The sequence below is a fragment of the Acomys russatus genome, chromosome 10 (genome assembly GCF_903995435.1).
Source record: "Acomys russatus chromosome 10, mAcoRus1.1, whole genome shotgun sequence".
Taxonomy (NCBI): Eukaryota; Metazoa; Chordata; class Mammalia; order Rodentia; family Muridae; genus Acomys; species Acomys russatus.
Window position 1 is genome coordinate 63296683 of NC_067146.1, and position 9578 is coordinate 63306260.

Genomic DNA, 9578 nt, shown 5'->3' on the forward strand with positions numbered 1-9578 from the left:
TGTTCTGCCTGCACACCAGAAGGGGGCACCAGATCCAGATCCCATTATAGATGGTTGTGAGCCACCATGTAGTTTCTGGGAATTGAACTCAGGGCCTTTGGAAGAGCAGCTAGGTTGCTGGGAATTGAACTCAGGGCCTCTGGAAGAGCAGCTAGGTTGCTTGGAATTGAACTCAGGGCCTCTGGAAGAGCAGCTAGGTTGCTGGGAATTGAACTCAGGGTCTCTGGAAGAGCAGGCAGGGCTCTTAACCGTTGAACCGTCTCTCCAGCCCCAGGAGAATACTTTTCAACCTCACTAAATATCTAGGAAGTGACCTGCAGAGACACATACAGTCTGCTGCTCCTCTCAGGAATACAGTGGGCAGATCTGAACCAAAAAGACTACTAAGAATCAAGATTGTGGACTAAGACAAGAAGTAAAATTTCATGCTTTCAAAACCCTTTTCTATTATCTATGTGACTTTGTTTTTCTGTGAGCGTCAGTGATACTCAGTGGTTTTTACATTTATTATAAAAGAAATTATAATAATCAAAGGTATAATGAAACAGTTTAAAAATATTTGACATATTACCTTTATCAAAAAGACCGATGTAAAGGAAAATAAAAATGACTTTTAGCACTGGAGATCTACTGTCATAATACAGTTACTATCAGCACACAAATACAAAAGGTGTTTGAAAAGTTTAGAATCTGGAAGTTTTGTAGGTTAAATAACCCAGAAATTGTTTCTAAAAGCATCGTACCTGTTACTACAGTACTTCACAATATCTATGTTCCCGAGTATTAAGCAGCAAGTAGACCACGCTCTCCGTCTCCCCCGGCTCTTTGTCCACACACCCCCACCATACCATGTGCGCTAACAGTGGAACACTGATCTCGAGCGGACAGGACTAGGGAAATTTAACAGTGCGTGCAATGGCTAATCTGTAGCCAACATGATTTCTATTCACAAAGGAAACACAAATCTCGATGTTTTTCGGAGGCTGTTCCAGAAAGGTTAAAATGAAGTTGGGCGGGGGTCGGGGAACTGTTCTGTACTTGGGCCCATCCGATGAACTGAGGTCCCAGCCTGAATAAAAAGAGGGAAAGTAGGAATGCATCTGAGCCTCAGCATTCATCTCTCTAGGATTCCATGGCTCCCACAGCCGTGTTTTCCACACCATGATGATGTGCTGTATCCACTCACAGCTGGACCCAAAGCAAGCCCAGCCTTCTAAGATACTCTACAACTGCAAGAGAAAAGTAACCAACACACTGCAGCACTGCAGAGTGGCAGCGCTGTCTGAGGCTTCCGGTCCCCACGATGAGGTTGTTCCCTTCTGAGTCCAAAGGATCTTTGCTCTTGAGAAGAACAGACTGAAGATTGCTCCGTTTACACTGTAGTTTTCTCTCTGGGAATATATGAATCATAAATTTATCGCCAGTGAAGCTGCTTCTGCGCCGAGTATGAAGACGGCTGCCTCCTATGCACCTTGCTTTCCCTCTAGTTTCAAAACTGGAGATTTACCAGACAGAGATCTGATTCATGTATGTGGATTAGGTGCCTGTGCCTTAACATCATTAAAATTCTTACTGACATCACATAGGGCACCTCTGTGCCAACAGGCAAAAACAAATTTGCCCACTCTAAACCAAATTTGGAAATCAAGAAGAAAAGACTCATAAAACCCAAGTGCCTGAGTGTCCAGCTCCTGGCCAACACACTTACAATAGTCTGTCCAAATTTATTTTTCTATGTATCTTGGACTGTATTCAGCACTCACCTTCTCCAGGATATAAACCTCATTATTTTCTAGTTGTCACACCTCACATTTTAACACTTCTTTGTGTCCAAAAGACTTGGCTTGCATCAAAGCTTTCTTTAAATAACAAAGAGTATATTCCAAGGACAAACTGTATGGAACAGTAAAATGGGAACTGCTAAAATATGGGAGGAAAAGGAGGATGTGGAAGGGTGATATGATTAAAGCACATCATACGCATGAATGGAAATACCATAAGAAACCCTTTGTTCAATTAATATATGCTAATGAGAGAGACCAAAGAAAGAAGAAAAAGGAAGCCCAAACGTAAAATGATGACCCTAAATGAAACATGACAATAGAGGATGAAATTGTTCTTCCCTTAAGATCTCCTAGTAGTTTTGAGTTAAATGAACATAAATTCTTACTTTAAAGAGATGTTAATCTATAATAGGCAAGGCAATAAAGAGCCTTTATTGTCTAATCGAGTTAATCGCCCATAAGAGCTTTAATTTTTGCTAATTCTACAATTAAACATAAGTGTGAAAGAGATAACGACCCTGAAACTTTATTGATAGTCTCAGAAAGATAGCAATGAAAATAAAATATCTCTAAGTTTGTTTTAAACAGTAGACCTGTGTTATTAACAAGACAGAATCTAATAATCCACTCATATCACAAGCTATCCTGTAGATTGAACTGACATCAATTTATCCAAAGGCGATCATAAAAGCTGTAAGAGAAATAATATGTTGTGAGATAATTTGATGAACGTTGATAATACCTGTGATTGCTCACATGTCAGCCCCCTTAAGACACTATAGATCCTACAAGAGAGCACAGGGAAATGTGGTCTCTCCTTTCACACAGAATTCATAAGTAGGGCAGTTACTAGTACAACGGGGAAGTTCTACGATTAAGAACAAATGGAACAATATAGGCAATGTTTACTTTCTTAGGCAGAATCTATATATTACAAAAGAAGGCATGCTTTTTCAACATCTATTCTTAAAACAAATTACTTCTATTTACACTTAAGGTCAGTAAAACTGGAATTTACTAATAATATTTTTGTATGCATAATTAGCTAAAAATTCATTATTTTGAGATCAAAACAAAAACAATAATTTGAAATAACATTTGTTTTAAAGTTTGAATGCCAGTTTCAATTTTCTTAATTATTTAGAAAAAGAAAATTCCTATTAAAACCCAAGTGTGAATGTACTGCTAGATTGAGAAAGATAATAGAGTCCAACTTTGAATTGCAACATGCTAAAAGTTCAAAAAAAATTCTTACAGATATATTTACACCCAATGTTATTTGTTACTATTTGCTTATAAAAACATATTTATAAAGCCTTATTAACCTAGGAGAGCCTGTTAGGATTTCTCAGTGTAGGAATACTTGTTAGCATGTAAGAGGCCTTTGGTTTAATCCTCAGAAATGTAGTAACATTAACAACAAAAATAGTAATAACAATAACAAAACTATATTATGAAATTGCTCTCCAAGAATATCCTTTAGAGCAATGAGGTCAGATAGCTCATTAGGCCAGAAGAAGCACACAAAGTGCAGATGGACAAAGAATCATAGGAAAACCAGTCCTCTGTGACCTAGTCCTCACTAGTAGGGTAATAGGCTCTTCGAATGATCTTTGTAATTGGATCCGTGTGAGGTAGAGCATGCTTTGGATCTTGGGCATGTCAAAGGAAACTGAAGTGGGAAATAAATACTGTAGTGGAAGTTTTGGTTTCTTTAAAAACTCAGTTATGTTATATAAACAGGTTTTTGTTTTAATCCCAAGTGTGGGAGATGGAGCTGCTTTCCTGTGACTCAGAGAGGGCCATGGTCTTTGCTAGCAGCAGCAATTACTGGAATCCAGAGGACTTGTAGAGGGTATAAATATCAGAGCCCAGAGGCAGGAGGAAGAGGAGGAGGCTTCAAGGAGATGATTGGAGGAGGAAGAAAGCCCCTGGTTCATTTGCTGTTTCCTGGACTGCTGGATATCCTGCAGACTGAGATTGGTGTTGCCCCAAAGAACCCATTGACCCTAACCAGCATCAGGTAGCTAAAAAGAACTCCACCTCCTCTCCTCTTTATCTCCTACCAAGTGATGGGTGAGAGAGATTGTGGAAGGGAGGCAGAGGCATAAGAAACCTAAATTAAAATAGAAAATAAAAAGTAGATCCAACAGAATACACTAAGTTTTTCACTATTAGTAGAACTTCAGGGGCCTGAGAGATTGCTCAGTGAGGGTAAAAGCACTCACCACTAATTTCAACATGTTGAAGGAGAGAACCCTAATTTGTCCTCTAATCTACCCCCACACATACACATAAATAAATAGAATATAACTCTTTTTTTTTTAAAGAGATTTTAAAAAGTTCATTTTAAATCAGTTACTTTCACAGTGAAATTGAGAGGAAATTACAAGTATTTCAGATATACGGCCTGCCTCTGCACATGCTTGATTTTCCCCTTGTAGGCATCTCAGACCTGAGTGTGAGACGCCTTTGCTACAGCTGATGATGGCGCACTGACATGTGAGTACTGACCAAAGGACACAGTTTAGTGCACTAGGAGACACTCTTGGTACCGTGCGTCCTGTGGCTTTGGAAGCATGTGTAGTGTGAATCCACCATTAGTGTCGTGTGTGTGTCATAGAGGAATTTGCCTGTGCTATAAGTTAGTCCCCTGCACTCCACTCAGTCACTCTTCTTCACTCAGCCCTCACAACCTTGTTCTTGGTTTTTTTTTTTTGTTTTTTTTTTTGAGACAAGGGTTTCTCTGTGTAGCCTTGGCTGTCCTGGACTCGCTTTGTAGACCAGGCTGGTCTCGAACTCATAGCAATCCACCTGCCTCTGCCTCCCGAGTGCTGGGATTAAAGGCGTGCACCAGCAAGCCTGGCTTTTTTTTTTTTTTTTAAATATCACATTGAAACTTTGCATTTTCTGAATATCACATAGTTGAAATATCACATAGTTGTATTTAGCTTCTGAAATCATGAAGACTGGCTTCTGTTTCTTAATACTATGCACTTAATCTCTGTGCCTTTTCATGGTCTGGAAGCTTGTCACTTTATATTACTAAATAATATAACATTCTCAGGATAAGCCATAGAATATTTATCCATTGATTACTGAAGCATATCTTGGTTGCTTCTAAATTTTCATAATTACTAATAAAAGTGACGCATATATGCACAAAGCTTTTCTTTGTGTCATATGTTCTTAGTATCTTTGAGTAAATACTTAAGAATATCCAGGCTTCATCTCTTGCCTCTGTCATAAAATAATCTGACAAAAAAAAAATAGGTTTGGCGTGGAATTGTGGTGGAAGTGTTTATTTTGGTTCATAGTTTCAGGTTACAATCTGTCATACCAGGGAAGTTATAAGAAGCAGGAATTTGAAGCAGCTAGTTGCAGCCAGTTAAAAGCAAAAAGAAAATGAAAACGTACATGCTTTCCCTCAGACCCCTTTCCGTGCCATTATAATTTAGGGTCCCACTGACAGTGGGCATGCCTCAAGCCTCATTACCATAATCAAAATCATTATTCATAGACATGTCTGTAGATCAAACTGACCTACAACATTCCTCACTGAGACCTTCTTTTCAAGAGAGTCTACACTTTGCCAAATGAACAATCAAAGCCAATCATCACAGTATAGGGGTATAGATAAATTTGAAGAAAATCTCCCAAGTGTCTTCCAGAGTAGACATCACATTTCTCATTTCATCAATTTGTCAGCATATGAGATTTTCACGATTTTATATTTTTGTGATTCTGATGGTCATCTCTCATTGCTATTTTGAATTTTAGCCTTTAATAAATGAACATGTTTGCATATGTAGAACATTTTTCCTTATACTTATTTTTTACTTGTATATATTCAATAAAGTGCCTTTACTACTTGTTTTTTTAAAGATTTATTCATTTATTATTTTTGTACACTATTCTGCCTGCCAGAAGAGGCACCAGATCACATTATAGATGGTTTTGAGGCACTATGTGGTTGCTGGGAATTGAACTCAGGAAGAACAGACAGTGCTCTTAACCTCGAAGCCATCTCTCCAGCCTGTCATTCACCACTTGTAAACCAAATTATTCATTTTCTTATTTTTGAGATCTAAACGTTCCTTATAGATGTTGGATTACCAATTATTAAAATATATGAGGTCTTACAAGGATTTTATCAAAGTCTGTGGTTTCTCTCTTATTACTAGAGTTGTCATTTGAAAAACAGATCACACCAGTTGTTTTCTTTGTGGAACTTACATGTATACCTTTCTTGTACCTGAAATGCCATCACCATGATGAAGATTGTCAAAACATTTGATGTTATTTTCTAGGTGTCTTAAAACTTCACACTTTACGTGTAGGATAATGATCCATTCCTCGTCAGTTTCTGGGATGTTTGTGAGCCTGGATCTGAGTCCTTTCCCCATCTGGATGTCCACTTGTTCCAGTAGTATTTTGAAAACACTGCTTTTGTATTGTCTCAGCCTCCCAATTACAGGAGATTTGACTATATTTAACAAGGTTTATTTGGGATCTGTAATATGGTTTTTCAAACGCTTTGTTTTCCATCAATATTGTAGCAACTTTCTCAAGTATCTTTGCCTAACTATATAGGTGTTAGAATCACTTTCACATCTCTGGCATAAGCTTATAGGCATTTTGTTAGAGCTGAGTCAGATTTAAGAATCAAACTTGGGAAAAAATGATATTGTGACGCTATAGGATCCTATTTATAAACATGAACTATCTCTGCATTTACTTAGCTCCTGTTCCTATTGGGTTTCCTTCACCAGAATTTAGTGGTTTCTGTGACATAGACTTTGTATGTAATTTGGTTGCTTCAGTGTTTCTCAGGGATGAGGGATTGAACTATATATAGCAATTTGTTTTAATTCTAAGTTCCCCTTATTAATTGTCCATATATAGGAAAATGATTGACTTGTGTATTAAAGTTGTTGTGGTTGTCATCTACGAAGGCCAAGTGTCAGAATCTTAGACTCTAACTGCTGGTCCTCTTTTGGGAGGTTTTGCAAATGTTCGGAGGTGTGACTAATAGAGTAGGTGGGTTGCTGGGTGTAGGTGGGTATCCAGGGATCTGTTTCCTGTCCCAGTCTTGTCTCTTACATCTGTTCCGCTTCTGTGAACAGCAACTTCCTCTATGCCCACCCTCACTCTCGCTACTTAGGGCATAGAAACAATACAGCCAAGGACCATAAACAGAAACCCCAAACAGCGTGAGACAAAACGAGCCGTTGCCCACAAGTTGTCCTCACATATTTCCTGACAATCACAAAGAAGTGCCTAATGTGCTTACATATCTGTCAGCCTCGTTGTGATTGCATAAGTCCAGAAGACACTGTGTCAATTTTTCATATTTCGAGATTTTTCTTTTTAATCTATTAGTCACTGGATGCTAGTTCTAACACAGAGGTGGGCGAGAAATGGCTATTACAATGGGACTCTACCACAAGATAAGGTTATTAGCCTCTGGGCCTGCAACATTCCAACCTGCCCACATTATCAACATTCTCGTCAGTCAATCTCTGCACACGCAGCTTCTTTCTAGGAATTCTCCTTCACAGCCTCAGCTTGTCCTTTAGGCTTTATGCAGGTGCCCCTTTCTTATCCTAGCAGGTCCTGCAAACTGGTCTGGTCTCTAGAACTCCTTTGCTGCATTTCTACCTACTTCCTATCACTTCATTCTGGCTAATTATTGATACAGTGCACATACCACAGATATATATGCTCGGCTATTACTCATAGCAAGCTCCTAGCCCTAAACATACATATATCCTGCCAGATTCATCTCATTCCCTCTGGACCTCCTTGTACCCTAGTTAGCCTTTCTCCCTCCCACGCAGTGCATGGCGTCGGTCTCATCTACATCCTCAGTTCTCAGCAGTCATACACATCTTCTGAGTCACGGGGACTCTTTTCATACTAATCGCTTCCTTAATTTCTACCAGTCGATTTTCAAAACTGTAAAATAAAATTTAAATGATTTTTGCACTCACACATACCCTTTCACATTCTGGCTTTTTTTCCCCCTCCTCTTTACAGCTATTGTTTTCTTTATTCCCTTTTCTTCCTTCCATCTTTCCTCCATTACTTTTTTCATCCCATCATTCCTGTCTGAATCAAGACTGTTTCTTCTTCCAATGAGGTACTTATTCCTGGACTCTCACCTGTGTTGTCCCTGCTATCTTGCCCTGATGAGTTCTTCCTTTTCCATTTTCTAGAAAATAAATACAGCAGTGATGGAACAGTTTCTTAGTGCCTCATACAGTGACCAATAAATACTTTGTTCTTGCAGAGATCAAGCTTTTTCTTTGAATGACAAAAAAAGAAAAAAGGAAAGATTCAACATTACATGTTAATTAATAATCCTTCAGTAGAAGGGCATGGTCATTCCTAGGTATGGTAGAGGAGATGGCTTATTGTCAATAAGAGAGAGCATAGCCAGAGGCATAGACATCTGAGAGGGTTCAGAGTGAACATGACCCTGAACTAGGCCATGGAAGGAGAGTAGGGAGGGACAAGGAAGAGGAGCCACTGACCAAGAGGGGTGGCCTGGGCCAAGTAACTGTGATCAAGAGACCAGGATAGTAAAAGGTAGGCAAAAGGATCAGTTAACCAAAATGACTTGATTACATAAGGAAGGGCATCTGAGAAAAGGGCAGCCCAGCCCATGGGGTGAACAAGTGTAGGGTAAGTGTGTGGGAGAACCCTATAACAGGCAGGGCCTGAAGGATGCTAGGAGAACCTGGCAGCCAGGATCCAATTTGACATGCTAAATAGGCACCTTATCCATTTGTCCCAGGTTTGAGACCTGGCACTCTTAAATGCACACTGCTGGTGGCAGTTACAGCCTGTAACTCTGGAAAGAAAAGAAAATCACTGCTTACAGGTGGCAGCTGTAGATGTCTCCTGCACTTCCTTGTTGTTATTTAGCTAGTTGTGTTTGGCTCACTCACTTTCTGCGCTTAGATTCTTATAACGAAACTGTGTGGACATCTAGGAATGAGAGAACAGTTGTTCAGAATGAATCTGGAAAGTGGCTGCCTTGCTCCATGGCCTAGCGGGGTAATGGCTAGAACAAGTCAAACAAACAAACAAACAAACAAACAAACACTGGCTCTGTGGAGATCGCCGCTGCTGACTTCATGCAAACACCCAATAGCATCATCAGCAAAATCCCCGAATCTCAACAAAAGACAGACATTGCTCCTTTTGTATCCAGAAACCTTGGTATTTTGCCTGACATCTACTGTATTTTTTGCATCATCTGTTTGCAAGCTTTAAAAGCAGGAGCCTATAGTTCCAAGAAACACGTGTAGAAGAGAATCAGGAGATTATCACACTTGCAAACTGGAGCCAATGAAAGGAACCAACCGAATGATAGCCTGAAATAAGCTGGCACCAGTCCACCTGGGAGGGAAAGATTTAGATTATAAACTTGTGCTTAAGACCTTATATAACTTTCTTTTGTTGAGTGCTGTATTTTTAAAAGCTTGGGGCCATTTAGTTAAGGTCCATGATAGTTTTGTATTCTATGCAAATAAGTTATTGACTAAGCATGTTAGTGAGGGAACATTCGTCATGTTAAAGAAAAAAAAAATGGAGAGGAAGGGAGGGAGAAGGGAGCAGGAAACAAAGGGCAGAAGGACTTCACTCAGAGACAGCAGGAAAAAGGATCCAAATACACAGACAGGAATATTCTTTGTCACATTATCCGCTGCTGGCATTCTGGTTCTATTGTCCCTTCAGGTCAGCAGTATGAAGGAGCAGCTGTATGAGGGCAGGTGGCAGTGGGAA